Source organism: Temnothorax americanus, unplaced genomic scaffold, assembly GCF_048541705.1.
Source record: "Temnothorax americanus isolate GAGA-0224 unplaced genomic scaffold, ASM4854170v1 Scaffold27, whole genome shotgun sequence".
Taxonomy (NCBI): domain Eukaryota; kingdom Metazoa; phylum Arthropoda; class Insecta; order Hymenoptera; family Formicidae; genus Temnothorax; species Temnothorax americanus.
In genome coordinates this window covers 1251018-1266034 of record NW_027509411.1, presented here as the reverse complement: position 1 = coordinate 1266034, position 15017 = coordinate 1251018, and the positions used below count along the sequence as shown (strand labels likewise).

General features: G+C 36.5%; 1 long non-coding RNA gene across 1 annotated transcript; it reads left to right on the top strand.

Moving 5' to 3' along the window:
• Positions 1-986: 986 nt before the first annotated feature.
• On the top strand, positions 987-5743 carry LOC143899418 (uncharacterized). Its single transcript, XR_013257485.1, has 2 exons — positions 987-1382; positions 1497-5743. It is a non-coding gene; the product is annotated as an uncharacterized LOC143899418 (long non-coding RNA).
• Positions 5744-15017: the final 9274 nt, after the last annotated feature.

The following is a 15017-nucleotide window of genomic DNA, read 5'->3' as shown; positions in this document are numbered from 1 at the left end:
ACCGCCAATAAAGATATCGCAATCTGGAGCACTTCAACTCAAATTAAAGTACTTCCGAGGAAAGGCCGAGCAGTAATCCCGCAAACGCGCTGAGTTGAATAGCATTTAGTGATCTCTCTCGATCCATTCGATATAATTTACTTCATTATTGATTTCGCCGTAAGCATTTTATGTCTTTTAGTGAAAGAAGTAAGACTGGTTAAAGGTTTGAATATGTCCTTTTTATCGTTAATATATGCTTTTATCGTTATTTTTAATATAAGTCATTTAAATCTTATTGTGTTTATAAAAATATAAATATTAATCAAATGCTAACGCCGAGAAGGATTTCAATGAATGCTGTATATATATACTGTATATACTGTGTATATATATATATATATCTCCACAAAAAAATATTTAGATAATATAAAATTATTATATATATGTATATATATATATATATATATATATATAATAATTTTATATTATCTAAATATTTTTTTGTGGAGATATAAAGTTAATTAGAATACGCACTACACAAAGTGTTTCAAGCAATATCTGCAATAAAAGAACTATTTTATATTTGAACTGTACTCTAAATTGTATACTATTGTAAATAATAATATTATAAAATGTTATTTTATAACATATGAAATGAAATAAGCACTACTGTTACAAATAATTTCAATTTTTATATTCACACTTAAAAAATTATGATTTATTAAAATAAAAATTAATAAATTTATTGATTGTAAGCATTAAGCAACTAACTATGCATTGTGTTTTCTTATTGTTTAAAAGGTAATGTAAATAGTAAATAGATTGTGTATCTGTCGACATCTATGGTATAATCGTTGATGTGTTTATGCTGCGTTCCTACTATATACGCGTCGCGCGTATAGTGGGAACGCAGCATTAGTGGTGGTACGGACGGATCACGCGGCAGCGGCGTGATACAGCGCATGCGTGTGCATGCCGGGGCCGGGACGTGCGATCAGCTGGCCGAGCGGGCATTCATCGACATTCATCGTTCGTCCGTCGTGGCGTCGTAGCGGATAGTCGCGTTTGATTACTTCTTTCTTTCTTTCGAGAAGATTCGTTTGAGTTGAGAATTGAAACGCGATTGTAATCGTTGCGATATTCGAGTCATTGTGAAAGAACCAAGAATTGTCAATATTGTCGAGCGAGGCTGTCTCGATACAGCTAAGAGGAAAGATACCAAGATATCCAACGATCCTCGGACCAAGCAGCGTGAAGGAAAGACGAGCGTCGCCATTACGACGTAGTCACACGAACAGAAATAGAGGACGAGTCAGCCGTATTGGCACATTGAGAATGCCTCATGGGCTTGGTCAAGGAGACCATTATTTTCCATAAACGAGGAAGGCAGTCGCTTTCAGGTAACATATTTCGATCTCTGGTCAATCATTGATCACTTAAAATAATCGCTAGCAAGGCGATTAGTGTAGTATGACGAACTTAACGTTCTATCATAATGCGATCTTTGATTACAGAGTTCGAGAAAGAACGTTGCGAGGAATAGTTCCTCCATCACAATAGGCTTGCAATCTTGAAGATTGTAACCAGAACGGGCCTTCGTTACAATAAGATAAACTGAGCTCAGTATAATTACTTTCGTTAATTTCTTGTGGTTGCAACCCGCGTGTAAAATCATTTATTCTTGCTGTAAAATAACTTACATTATCGAGATACATTACCGAAAGAGACACGTGATTCTGATATTCACGTGAATACGGCGTTATACTTGCGTATATTGTGGTTCAATTCCGCTGATATTGAACATAACTTGTCTTTTAAGATAAAACGTATCATTTGCGTATGATTAATTCTGACTTAATTGAATTCTCGATTCATTCTTCACTGAGTTTGATTATAAATCGCTACATTACTTATTCGATAACTTGCTTATTGCTAAAGTTACGGTGTCAATTAATATTGAAAAGTGCGTTACATTCAATTTGTAGAAACGCGCACAACAGTAGGCTATTTTAGCTTAATCCTTTATCTCTTTCAGAATATAGTTAATGTTCTTTGGAGTAAAAATAAATTATATTTTTTTTAATTATTTTATTTAGAAAGATTATTTTCTGATTATCATCTAATTGACACATTCCTTCATTTATGATTATTCGTTGTATATTTATAGATGTTTATGTGTACTTTAAGTTATGTAAAATGTGTTTAACATGAATGATCCTTTCTCAGATAGTTTAATTATGGAATGCATTTGACTGCTTCAACGTTTCGAGAAATAAGCATAATAGATATCTACTTTCTTCAGTTGAGTTCTATCAGTCAAAAAAAATACGAGATTACAATATTGAAGTCTCAACAAGAAAGGATTATTCTTTAATGATTATTCTTTTTCATTGTATATTATACAGCTGAATATTCTGTACAATATCTTATTATACTATTTATGCATCTATATTATGAGACAATCCTAGTTTAGAATAAGAGTTAACTTGGAAATACACAATCTCTTTAACTTAAACCACGTGAGTAAATATGTCGTTTGGTCGTAAATATAACATTGGTCCTTCGAGCCGGATCTGTAATTCCGGATTTGCAGATCTGGATATGTAATTCCGGATATACAAATTAAAATAGACATTTATTGTGAATTCTAAATACTTTTGCTATTACGTGTGAAATCCGGATTGAGGAAAAGACACATCTAGTTTCGCGAAAATTAATACATAGTTGAGAGAAAAGCATTCCGCCTGAATCATTTCGAGTTTGATATTGATAGATGTTTCTAAACGATAAAATGGATTCGATAATCGATCAGATCAATCAACAGCTCGTGGTGAGTAATTTCATAGCTAAAGCTTATGATAATTTTGTCAGGAAAGGGTCCTCAGGAATTACGAAACAAAGAACAGATGTTTACCTTTCTTCCTTAGAGGAGAATTGGAATAAGTTCAGTTTAACACACGACGCCATTCTAATGGAAGTCGCTAGACTTACAAGTGAGGACAGGCAATTAATTCGAACGCACTCGTATTTCACGGATCGAGTCTTAACGACTCACGGGAATTACTTAGCAGCGGTTGAACAGATAACGGCTAGTTTCAGTAGAGAACAACAAAATGTAACAGGGTTTTTTTCTACATCATCTCGATCTCAGGATATTCTTGTACCTAACATTTCTCAACATCAGCATGCTCGTCTTCCTCCAGTTAACATTCCGACGTTCGACGGTACTCCTTCAGAGTGGCTCAATTTTAGAGACTCGTTTACTTCTCTCGTTTTATCCAATGCGTCTTTAACATCAATAGAGAAGTTGCAATATTTGAAAACAAGTTTAATAGGCGATGCTGCTCACTTGATCAAGAATACGACACTCAGTTTTGACAACCTTTTAAAAGCGTGGAATTTGTTGTTATCATTTTACGATAAACCTAGAATTCAAGTTAAGACTACATCTGCTAAAAATGCTTGTCCAGTTTGTAAAAGAAGTCATTACATTGTGAATTGTCCTAAGTATATCGGTGGGACTATAAATCAGAAGTTGGCACTTATAGCCAAATATCAATTATGTTATAATTGTTTAGCGAAGCACAGAGTAGTGAATTGTAAAGTAACTAAGCGTTGTCGTACATGTGGTATGAAGCACCACACAACAATACACAAGGAAAGAACTTCTTCTAATACTAAAGATGTAAAATTAGAACCTCAACTTAAATCTAGCCCGGCTGTAGCAGAAGCAGAAAAGAACACCCTAAGTATTACATTCGGCTGTTAATAAAAGTTTAAATGCTTCATGTGTATTGTTGGCTACCGCGCAAGTATTTATAATCTCAGATAAACAACAAGTTAGAAAAGTTCGTGCTCTTTTGGGTCAAGGCTCGGAGATCTCATTGATCACTTGAAATAATCGCTAGCAAGGCGATTAGTGTAGTATGACGAACTTAACGTTCTATCATAATGCGATCTTTGATTACAGAGTTCGAGAAAGAACGTTGCGAGGAATATTTCCTCCATCACAATAGGCTTGCAATTTTGAAGATTGTAACCAGAACGGGCCCTCGTTACAATAAGATAAACTGAGCTCAGTATAATTACTTTCGTTAATTTCTTGTGGTTGCAACCCGCGTGTAAAATCATTTATTCTTGCTGTAAAATAACTTACATTATCGAGATACATTACCGAAAGAGACACGTGATTCTGATATTCACGTGATTACGGCGTTATACTTGCGTATATTGTGGTTCAATTCCGCTGATATTGAACATAACTTGTCTTTTAAAATAAAACGTATCATTTGCGTATGATTAATTCTGACTTAATTGAATTCTCGATTCATTCTTTACTGAGTTTGATTATATATCGCTACATTACTTATTCGATAACTTGCTTATTGCTAAAGTTACGGTGTCAATTAATATTGAAAAGTGCGTTACATTCAATTTGTAGAAACGCGCACAACAGTAGGCTATTTTAGTTTAATCCTTTATCTCTTTCAGAATATAGTTAATGTTCTTTGGAGTAAAAATAAATTATATTTTTTTTAATTATTTTATTTAGAAAGATTATTTCCTGATTATCATCTAATTGACACATTCCTTCATTTATGATTATTCGTTGTATATTTATAGATGTTTATGTGTACTTTAAGTTATGTAAAATGTGTTTAACATGAATGATCCTTTCTCAGATAGTTTAATTATGGAATGCATTTGACTGCTTCAACGTTTCGAGAAATAAGCATAATAGATATCTACTTTCTTCAGTTGAGTTCTATCAGTCAAAAAAAAAAAAAAAAACCGAGATTACAATATTGAAGTCTCAACAAGAAAGGATTATTTTTTAATGATTATTCTTTTTCATTGTATTTTATACAGCTGAATATTTTGTACAATATCTTATTATACTATTTATACATCTATTATACTACTATTTATACATCTATTATGAGATAATCCTAGTTTGGAATAAGAGTTAACTTGGAAATACACAATCTCTTTAACTTAAACCACGTGAGTAAAAATGTGTCGTTTCCTATACAAATTCTAGAGGCCAGGCTCCTGCGCGAGCTTGTACTTAATAATTATATTGTTTACGTTGTTTCGTTTGTTAATAATAAATAATAATGGGTTGTAAATTATAATCAGTAAGATCACATTAATAGCGACATTAATAATGGCAGTCAATAAATTTGTGTTCTCTATTATGTTGAATTTTTTCAAGTATCGTGCAACCACGCGGCTTTCGCGTCTCCGATTCGTATATTGATAGCTTTATAGTTTTATTATTCATAGCCTTTACTTTCGCGCAACAGTAAATACGAGACCCGCCTGATCCGTCGAACCTGCGCGCCTCGTACAGCATGTTTTATTGAAACACTTATCGTGGCGGACATGTGGATTATAAAAATCTTACGATCATTCGAATTTATCGCATTTCGCTGCTTAGACATTCGCCGTCTCGTCATGGTATGGTGCACACAAGCCGATAAAATATTATCATTCCCATTTGTATTTGTCACTAAAAAATTGGATGTTATTCAATTACCATGGACGCAAATTCGCGCGCTCGTCAATAATTACATGCAACGCGACATTCGCCCGTACGGTTCCACTTATCGTTTTACGTCGCGCGGAGAACCGGAGAAACGTTCTGTCGTGGAATAATCTTATTTATCTCCGTGAAATATCGTTCTGTGTAAGGATAACGTATCATTAAATAAATTCTGATTGCCTTTTTACATATTGAAATAAAAATGTTTATTGATTATGTGCTTGTATGCTTTATACATATTGAAATAGAAATGTTTATTGATTATGTGCTTGTATGCTTTATGATATATTATAAAATGAAAACAGAACTCTTATCTATTTAATTTTTCTTAAGTATCCAACTTATAATTGAAAATTTGCGATGCGCGATTATAAATGAAAAAAATTTTACAAGGCTTTTTGCCATTTAAAATATATTTTTGTACGGGTGAGTTTCCCAAGAATATCTGCATATCTGTTCTTACCCATACCTACGATATGTCAAGAGTTTAACGAACAAGGCCGCATTCACATTATTTAAACAATGAGAGTCCGCACGATTAAGAGGCTTGTTCAGGCTGGCTGAATCAAGTGTGCTTCGTAGAGTATCGTGAAATTACGGTTCATACCGCGAACAGGGATAATGAACAAAGGCAGGAGTGGTAACGATACAAGATTTTCTATTTTCTACAGTCATTCTAAATAGCTTATGATATATGGAAACAGATAATATTGAAGTAATATAATAATAAGCGATTTATATAATGTTAAGAGACCTTCTCTGTTACTTGCGTCATATTCCATTTATCTCCGTCAAATCCGCCACCCGCGATGAATATTTTTGATATTCGAATGAAAATTGAGCCGTGCGAGAATAACGATTTTCAATCTTGATAATCAAGCGCCACGAGTACCTCTATCGCCGACAATTTCGCAATTTGCGTTCAAAGCTGACACAATGCAACACGTCTGGTTACTCGTGGGCGGTAGCAGGATGTCGCTTACTGCAGAGGCTGCTTCGCAGCGATGATAGCGTCGCGTAATGCCACGGCTGAGACTATCTGCAGAGCGGTAATGCAGCATAGTGCGGATTCGGTTAGGCGCGGAGGATGGGTGGTCGAATGAGTGGGGCGCGAATATAGGATGATTATGTCACGGTGTGATCTATGGGAACTGGCAACGTGCCATGCGGTCATCCGACCGCACCATTACTATTCTCTCCTTGTATCTCCCACCTTCCTTAATTCGCGACGTACCTTGATTTCTTATTCAGCAACTTTCTTTTTATCGCTTATAGAGCGAATAACCGAATGTATCAAGATATAACTGTGCTATCGAACGTTATTAATTGAGTTATTAATCGCTCGCGGTTCAATCAATCAAAACTCTCAGTTAATTATTTTCATTATATACGCTACATAAAATTTACGAACACACGTGCGTAAAACACGATATTGATCTTTCGCACTATGTATCTCGCAAGAGAATTACGAGACGATTGTACGATATCGTTAAATATCTTTACATCGAGATAAATATGATAATACTTCCCATTACTTCGTTCGCCTCGCGTATCTTTCGTCGCGAAGAAAGTGCTTGTCGTTCGAAGCGAAAAGTTCGTTAACGTAGTTTATCGTGCAGTTTGTGGTCGCAAGTCTGGCAACTCTTCCCTCCACGGGTGGTGCTGTAAACTTTAAGGTGCCACGACTTTAGGAGCTCACATGTGAGAGTTAGTTTAATGTCCGCCGCAACTAACCGAATCGCTCTCGTCGCGATAAGACGCGCCGCGGAAGAAAGCCTCCGTCATGATTGTACGAATCCTGGGCTTGTCGTACGGACGACCAGTTTAATCGAAGCGATGTTCCGTTAGCAGATAAAATATTGCGCGCTCTTTAAATTCTGCCGGAACCATCGTCCACGTTGGCCCAAGTGCGTAACTCTTTCTCATACGTACATTTGAGATGTGCATCGGGTACAGAAAAAAAATCAGGAAGATGAAGCGAGCGAGAAAGAGGATAGAGAAGAAGGTGAAGTATCACATGCATGTACGGTATACGCAGAACGCATCTCGTTACAGAGTTACGCGGAGGACAGTTGTAACGCTTAGTGAAGTCCGGTATTTATTACGCAACGCTTTATATGCCCTCTCGCAAACACGTGTGCACTCGTAGGCGTAACACACGCATCCGCGTCACGATCTCTGCACGAAGTGCCGCTCCACTATCGTGACTTTAAAATCCGCCTATTGATCCAAGCTCGTTAGTGGATATGCAATTTAGCGATTTTCGTCCATGGAAACATGTATAATATAATCGAAACGTAGTTCTATGCATTTTTCTCTGAATCGTGAACACTAGAGATTAAGCTGACAAAAAAAATTTGTTCGACGCTCGTAGTAGATAATAGACAACGGATTTTTGGCTGTTCGTGCGTAATTGGCTTTATGTCGGCGGGGCTCTGTCGGCGAGAGAATTATTAGCCGAAACGCGTTCCTTCTCGGTTCGCCCCTCTCCGAGGCGAGGGCCGTAAAAATTCCTCCAAAGAAAACCAGCCGTTCGAGCGGACGAAAGCGCGCCGGCCCTTTACCGTAGTAGATTCTTGTGAGTGACGCAGATCGTAGGAATTCTTATCCCACGGCCGGCGGCAAGCTCCACAGGAGAGGAATCGGTCGTAGGCAATGAGGGCGATGGTACGTTTCACAGGACTTCGCGGTTTCGGACGGTGGCAAACATGCCCCGCGGCGGCAGTACCTTTCAGGTTCAAAAACGCCTGTTCGGGATGACTCAACCGGTCGTGCAACAAACCGCAGCAATCTTCCCGTATAGAGAGAAACCTGCTACGTGCAGAGAGCACAGGGTATTCGATTACCAGCCCCGACGGTGCTTTTTAGGAGGCGGAACGAGATTAAGATCGAGAGCAAACGCGCTCAATACTTGCGTGCGTCGTTATAGTTTTGCTAAATTAAACGAATATTACTCCGATTTATCAACGCGCTACCCTCTTTTCGGAACAATCGGAACTCGTATTGGCTCTCGAATCTTCGTGCATATTAAAAATTCGATCGTGTGTACTCGTCGCTTTCGTTCGCCCACATTGTCATCGCGTGTTCCGTTGCAAAATCGGATAACATATAGATTAATTTAACCGATTCGACGCTCACGTCGTTACTCGTTTGCGAAAAGTCAGCGTCGGACGATAAGCCCTCTCGTCCAGGTATAAATACGGTTCTCGAAGATCGTCGTAACTGATTGTCACCTGTCAATGCCTCTTGCAATCGGTCAGGCAGCGGTTGGTTACACGAGCTTCGCGTGCGAGATAAGAGCCGACGAAATTCCTACAACGAGTCCTCGGGGACGACACGACACACGCATTCACGCGTGCGTAACACGCATCGGAACGCCCGTAGCGAAAAACGTCACGGATGCGATTTCGAAGTGCTCCTCGGCAGTCCTCGCTCTGTGAGGGCGTAAATTAATTCTTCGCAAAAATTGGCTCTCGCGTCCGGCTGCTCGCGCAATGACGCGCATCAGGATGCACCGCCGCTGCTGGTTTGTCATGATGGTCGGCCAACGGAATAAATGACTGCGCCCGACGTACGAAAGTAAATTATAAAATATGCGCTGTAAGCGCGTCGCTCGTGATTGCACCTCGTGATTAATGGACGCGACGTAATTGCGCCCGCCGCGCCACGTATAGCAAATAATTCAAATGCCGAAACTTCTCCGACTATTAAACGCTTCGCTGTGAGAACTATTATTTGCTAGCAACGATAACACGTCAACCTCAGGATAATCACAATAAATAAGTCGGGATGCGAATTTCGATCGCGCTCCGAAATAGTCGCCACACGGAGGCACTAACCGCGCGTTGCGCTCGTTATAGGAATTCCCCGTTCTGTGGAAAATGCTTTCGTATTCTTAGAATTATAATTTGCGCTTAGTAATGCCGCACAATACGGGCGAATCACGTGGAAGACGCGCGCACGTTGAACTTTCTCTCTTTCAGAAGTCCGTGGACCGGGCAGTCGTGCATCGCGCGATGCAATCGCAATCCGTACACGCATTAAAGTGCGTACGAGCGTCGAGAAGAGAGACGCGTACATACATCGCCCGAACTCGCGCAAACCGTCGGCCGGGGGCAAAACGATCGCTTTACCGAGAAGAACAAGCGTTCGCATTTACACGCTCGTATCGATTACATTAATTAAATAAAGACCGGCCTGGTATCAGCGCCACGTTTCGGCCCCGGGCATATATATCGGCTGGCGCGTTTATTGCGGCAGAGGCGATTCGCGCGCGGTTCTCGCCATAAGTCTGCGGTCGCTATCGATACTCCGATCACGTATATCCATCCACTTTAGTCCCCGAATACTTTGGTTCTGAATACTATTGCCCGCGCTCTCGATTTGCGCACGCTTACGGGACGTATCGTATACCCGTTTCCCGCGCATCTCGCTTCGCAATTTCTTCCAGACGTGGGATCATCGTCGTCGTCATCATCCGATGCGCCATGGATTACGAGTTGGAGATCAATGTTTACGAGTTGGAGACGCTCGACCTCATTCGATTAAGACTGTCGCAATTTCGCCGCGTAATTAACACGTCGATCGAACACAGGCCACTTGATATCGTTCGATCTTCACGAGACAGCCGCTCGCTTCGTGTACACGTTCGATGCGTGAACAAGAGTGCGTGGCCCGTCGTACGATGGATCGTTTTCATAACGCCCCACGGGCTCTTCGGGTACACCGCGAAGAGTACCCACTTTCGAAAATGGCGGGCCGATATCGGCACTTGAGAAAACAGCTATTTGCTTTACGGATACACCTTGATTATCGATAGTCAACCGCGGGCCGAGGCTGCGGTGAAGAAGCGAGAGGAGGTGAATGCATGCACGCGTACACAAGGCGTCCCAGATCGGCCGGATGCGGCCTTTCAATCCGAGGCATTGATAGTCATAGAACTATTCAATATCGATAAATGTATGCTGTAGGCGAATTATGCCTCGAAAGTGCAAATAAATAACAGTCTCTTGTTTTACTTTTAATTGGACTTTGCTCGGATAATTCAAGTCTTATAACTTTCCCAATTGCTAATGTTAAGAAAATAAAAGATGTTGGACAGAAAAATGGTTACCTCGTTTAAAATTTTTATAAGATAAAATCGATAACAAATTTTATCATGAAGTTTTTAGCTAAAACATATTTCTATATGCTTGTAGGATACATTGTATACCGCGTGAAACAGTGAAAGAAAGCGAACGAGAAGAGAGAAGAGGTTTATATAGACAAGAGAGGAAGATTGGCGGTTTGAAATAGACATCGTGCTGCCTCGCAGGTTGATATAAGCACTCGGCGTTTCCGCAGGATACGATTCGCAGCATGTGAATAACCGTTATACGGCACAACTCGCCGCCACGTATCGGCCAACGTTCAATTATTTGAACATCCCAGCGGTGAAATAATGGTACCCCACGGGTGTGCGTCTACGCAGAGTCCGTGCACCGATTCTTCGTTATTCCCACATAGCGATGTCTAATTATCTGTTACTGACGCTCGCCGGTTCTGCGATCGGCACCTCGAGAACTCTCGTAGGAATCCCGGAGGTGTATTCGAACATCGTAAAATGAACGGATGCGAAAGAACTCGCGAAACCATCTCGATCGCAAAGAACCAAGAGCACGCCGGCGAAGATATAGTCGGGAAAAAATGTGAAAGTGTATCACCTCGACGATGAACTACACTTTGAATTTAATGTCAGTGGCACACGAGTTGCGTTCTTATTATCGCCAATCCAGTTTATCAGTGATTCTTTGATTTACGTTCTCAAATATGTATAATATGAAAATATTATGTATAATACGTTATATATAAAATATAGGATACTTTTCGATTATCATTTAATGGTGTACTGTAGAAATTGATTAAGATTGAAAATCCTGATATGAAAATGTCGAAGCAATAGCTTTCCCGTTATAATCGATCAAAGCTGGCGAAAGATATTGCGTAGACTTCACGAACTCAAATCTACAACTACGCTGATACACGTACTGATCAATCACTTGTTTATTGATTTTCGCAGCTCAGGTAATATACTGCTTCATATTACTATTCGGTTGATTTTGTCTTTTGATTTCTTATGTATATGTACGAGACATATTATAGCAATCAGTTGCTGCTATAAACGAGTTGATTAATAGTCGAGCATATTAAATGGTACAAGCTCCTCTGTTTTTATTCGTATATCATTGTGATTAGATGTGTAATGGTTAAAACTTAGCTTGAAATTTTTCTAAATTGGATTTCAATTTGATTAAAAGTCCAACTTTAAATCTTGAAATTTTATCCGATAAAAACAGGCCAATTTATAAAAGCCCTCCACTATACCCGCTGATTCCAATCGGCATGACGGCAGTTTCCTTTTCTTTTAATATGTACTTTTTGTTTCTTTATTTTTAATTTTGTATTTTTTAATTTCTATACTTTGTCATTTTATAATATTTATTTTATTATTTTTTGTATAATTTATATTACATTAAAATATAACTCTTTATCTTTTTCCACTAATTTATAGTTTTACAAAAAAAATTTTTTTAAATAATTTTAAATTTTAATATTTAAAATAATATAATGCAATACGGTATTATAAAATACATTATGAAATATATAGATAGTACAGTAAAATATTTAACAACATTATTTGTACATTCAAGAAGTTTATTAATGCGGAATAAAAACATCCAAACAAGCATAATAACAAAATCATAACAATTAATTTTTATATTCGATTTTTGACTGTTAATTACATCAACATATGAGAACATAATCATAAAACATTTATTGTTATATAACGTTTTCGAAAAACATCGAAAAACAGTTTAAAAAGCTTTATACATATATAAAACTCGAGCAACTACGACCAAAATAAAATTAAATAAATTTATCAATTTTGTTCCTCAAATATAAGAAAAACTAAATAATATATGCGTAGAAGGATACAAATGATACAAATATATAAAAAAGAGTAAATAATAATAGGTATATTCTATGAGATTATTAAGAAAAAACAGACGAAAAAATTAACATAGCTTCAGTGTAAGCCAACGATTAAAAAGATAAAAAACGCAATTAAAAGTTCAGGAATGCGAGTAAACTGAATAATAATATTTCAGACTCGATATTGCAATACGTGTAACTTTGATAATTTATCTTTGATAATATATCTTCGATGCAACGAGTCCTTTATTATTGTTTTATGTGACGGCAAATGTAATTTGAAGGACATGCAGCGTTTTTTCACGTATATAGGATTTCGGTATCGACAAGTGATCGATCACACGTACAAAATCTAATGTCTTTTTACCTTTACTTTCTAAAATCTTATGGATCTTAAAACACATCGAGAGAAATTGCAAGAAACTGTATTATCATCGCGTTCAATGAATAAGGATAACTGGTCCAACGATTTAGTCAAGTCAAGGCCTTTCCGCCTGGTGGAACGCCAATTAAGATATCCAATACGAAAAAAACAATCTTTAAATTAGAGAGCGAGCTCAATGTTTCTATCCATCCTCACGGGATCAATCCGCGAAGGAAAGTTAAGTAATCTGTCGAACACCGTTGCGGAAGGGAATAAATCCAGAATCTTCCGGACCGCTCTCGAGACCAGTGATTTTAGTAGCAAATCAACGACAGTTACTGTTGTATCGACAGTTTTTTAAATCTATATATAATGCAAATATTATGTAAATCCCGAGTATATTCGCGATAAGTAAATCGATATTCAATACTGTGTTTTAATATACAAAAGCAAAATTTGCATGATAAAATATAATTTATTATTAAGAAATATATATGTATAACTTCTCTCTCTTATTGAAAAACAACGCATGAATAGAACAGAAAAGTAATACGAATAAATATATTTAAAAACAATAAAATACTCTCGTCTTTATCGTAAGTTATTCTATGTGAGGATATAAATAATATATTCTCAGAGATACTATTCAAGATAAATTGAATTCGATAACAATGGAATTTTAAAAAATGTGATGTTTAACGATATAAAATTTATTAATTTATCATTTAAATGGTTCCTTAACAGAAATCAAAAGTTATAGAATAAAATATAATAATAACCACACTAATCGTCAAATTAATTGTAACTTGAATTTATTTATTACTTAATTATAATTAAAATTTCTCTATAAATATATATATATATAACCGTAATATCCACGTTTGTTATATTACTATCTTTATTACAATCTTTTTATTATTAAAACAATAGATACTAAAATATTAATACACTAATAAAAGAACGAGAGGAAGAAAGTCTTATCTCACATATATTATTTAATTAATTTGGTGATTCAACTGTAAAATGTATGGTAATCATAGGTAATTCATTGCTTCTATACTGCTGTTTCCAGAAACTGCTAAGAAAATTTAAATTTGCCAAGCTTGCAATAGAAATTCTCAGCTTTCAACGGGCACCGAACTAAATATCGCAGATGGATCTCACAAAAAGTGACAAGAAATAACTCTCTATGATGATCGTTTCGACTCCCTGTCGGTACCGAATCATACATTTGCTAGCGTCCATCTGACGCGAGGAACAGTGATAAAACTCCATCGAGGCAGCGATCGCACTCAAGAACGTGAAAAGAATACGGTGTCGCAATAGCTTCTAACAAATATTTAACGCAAAATGTATAATTTAAGATAATGTATAATTCCGTTAACAAATATTGATATGCAATGTGGAATCATGAATATGTTTTATAAAAAACAAAATAGAAGATTTTGTCTTGTGAATTATGACATTTATAACTGTGGCGATAATAAAAATTTCGAGTTGTAATAATTGTAATAATTGTATCAAATATTTTTGAGATTATGTTATATTATGTTATATAAGAAAAATGGACAAATTTCATAAGTATAAACGAGCTAATATTTAATTGTTGACTTAACATCGAATCTTCAGTTTTAATTAAATTTGGATAAAAAATTTTTCTGATTTTATTAAACTTTTTAAACTACTACTAAATCTTTAATGATTTTTAAAGCAAATATTTTAAACGCGTAAATTAAATAAATGTGTTATTATACGCATCTGTTACATAATTTTAATATTCTTTATAATTAATTGCACAATTTAATTTATAATAAAATGTAATACTATCATATTTAGGGTAGACTGAGGACAAAAGTAACATTTTGAGTTTAAGATTTTATAACAGTTAAAATATAATATCTACGTAAAAAAGACCTGTACCTTTTTAGATGTAGAATTTATTTGACTACAAAATTATCTTGTGCTGAATTCAGTAATGTAACTAGGAAAAAAGTTATTATTGTTTAAAGAATATGAAGAATACTGTTACAACCGTCCCAACCCCCGGGACAATTGTAACAGCAGAGGGGGACGATTGTACCACATCATCTATAAACAAAATAATGGTTATTTAGTAAGTTTAATTAATCAATCTTACGAATTTAATGATAAAAT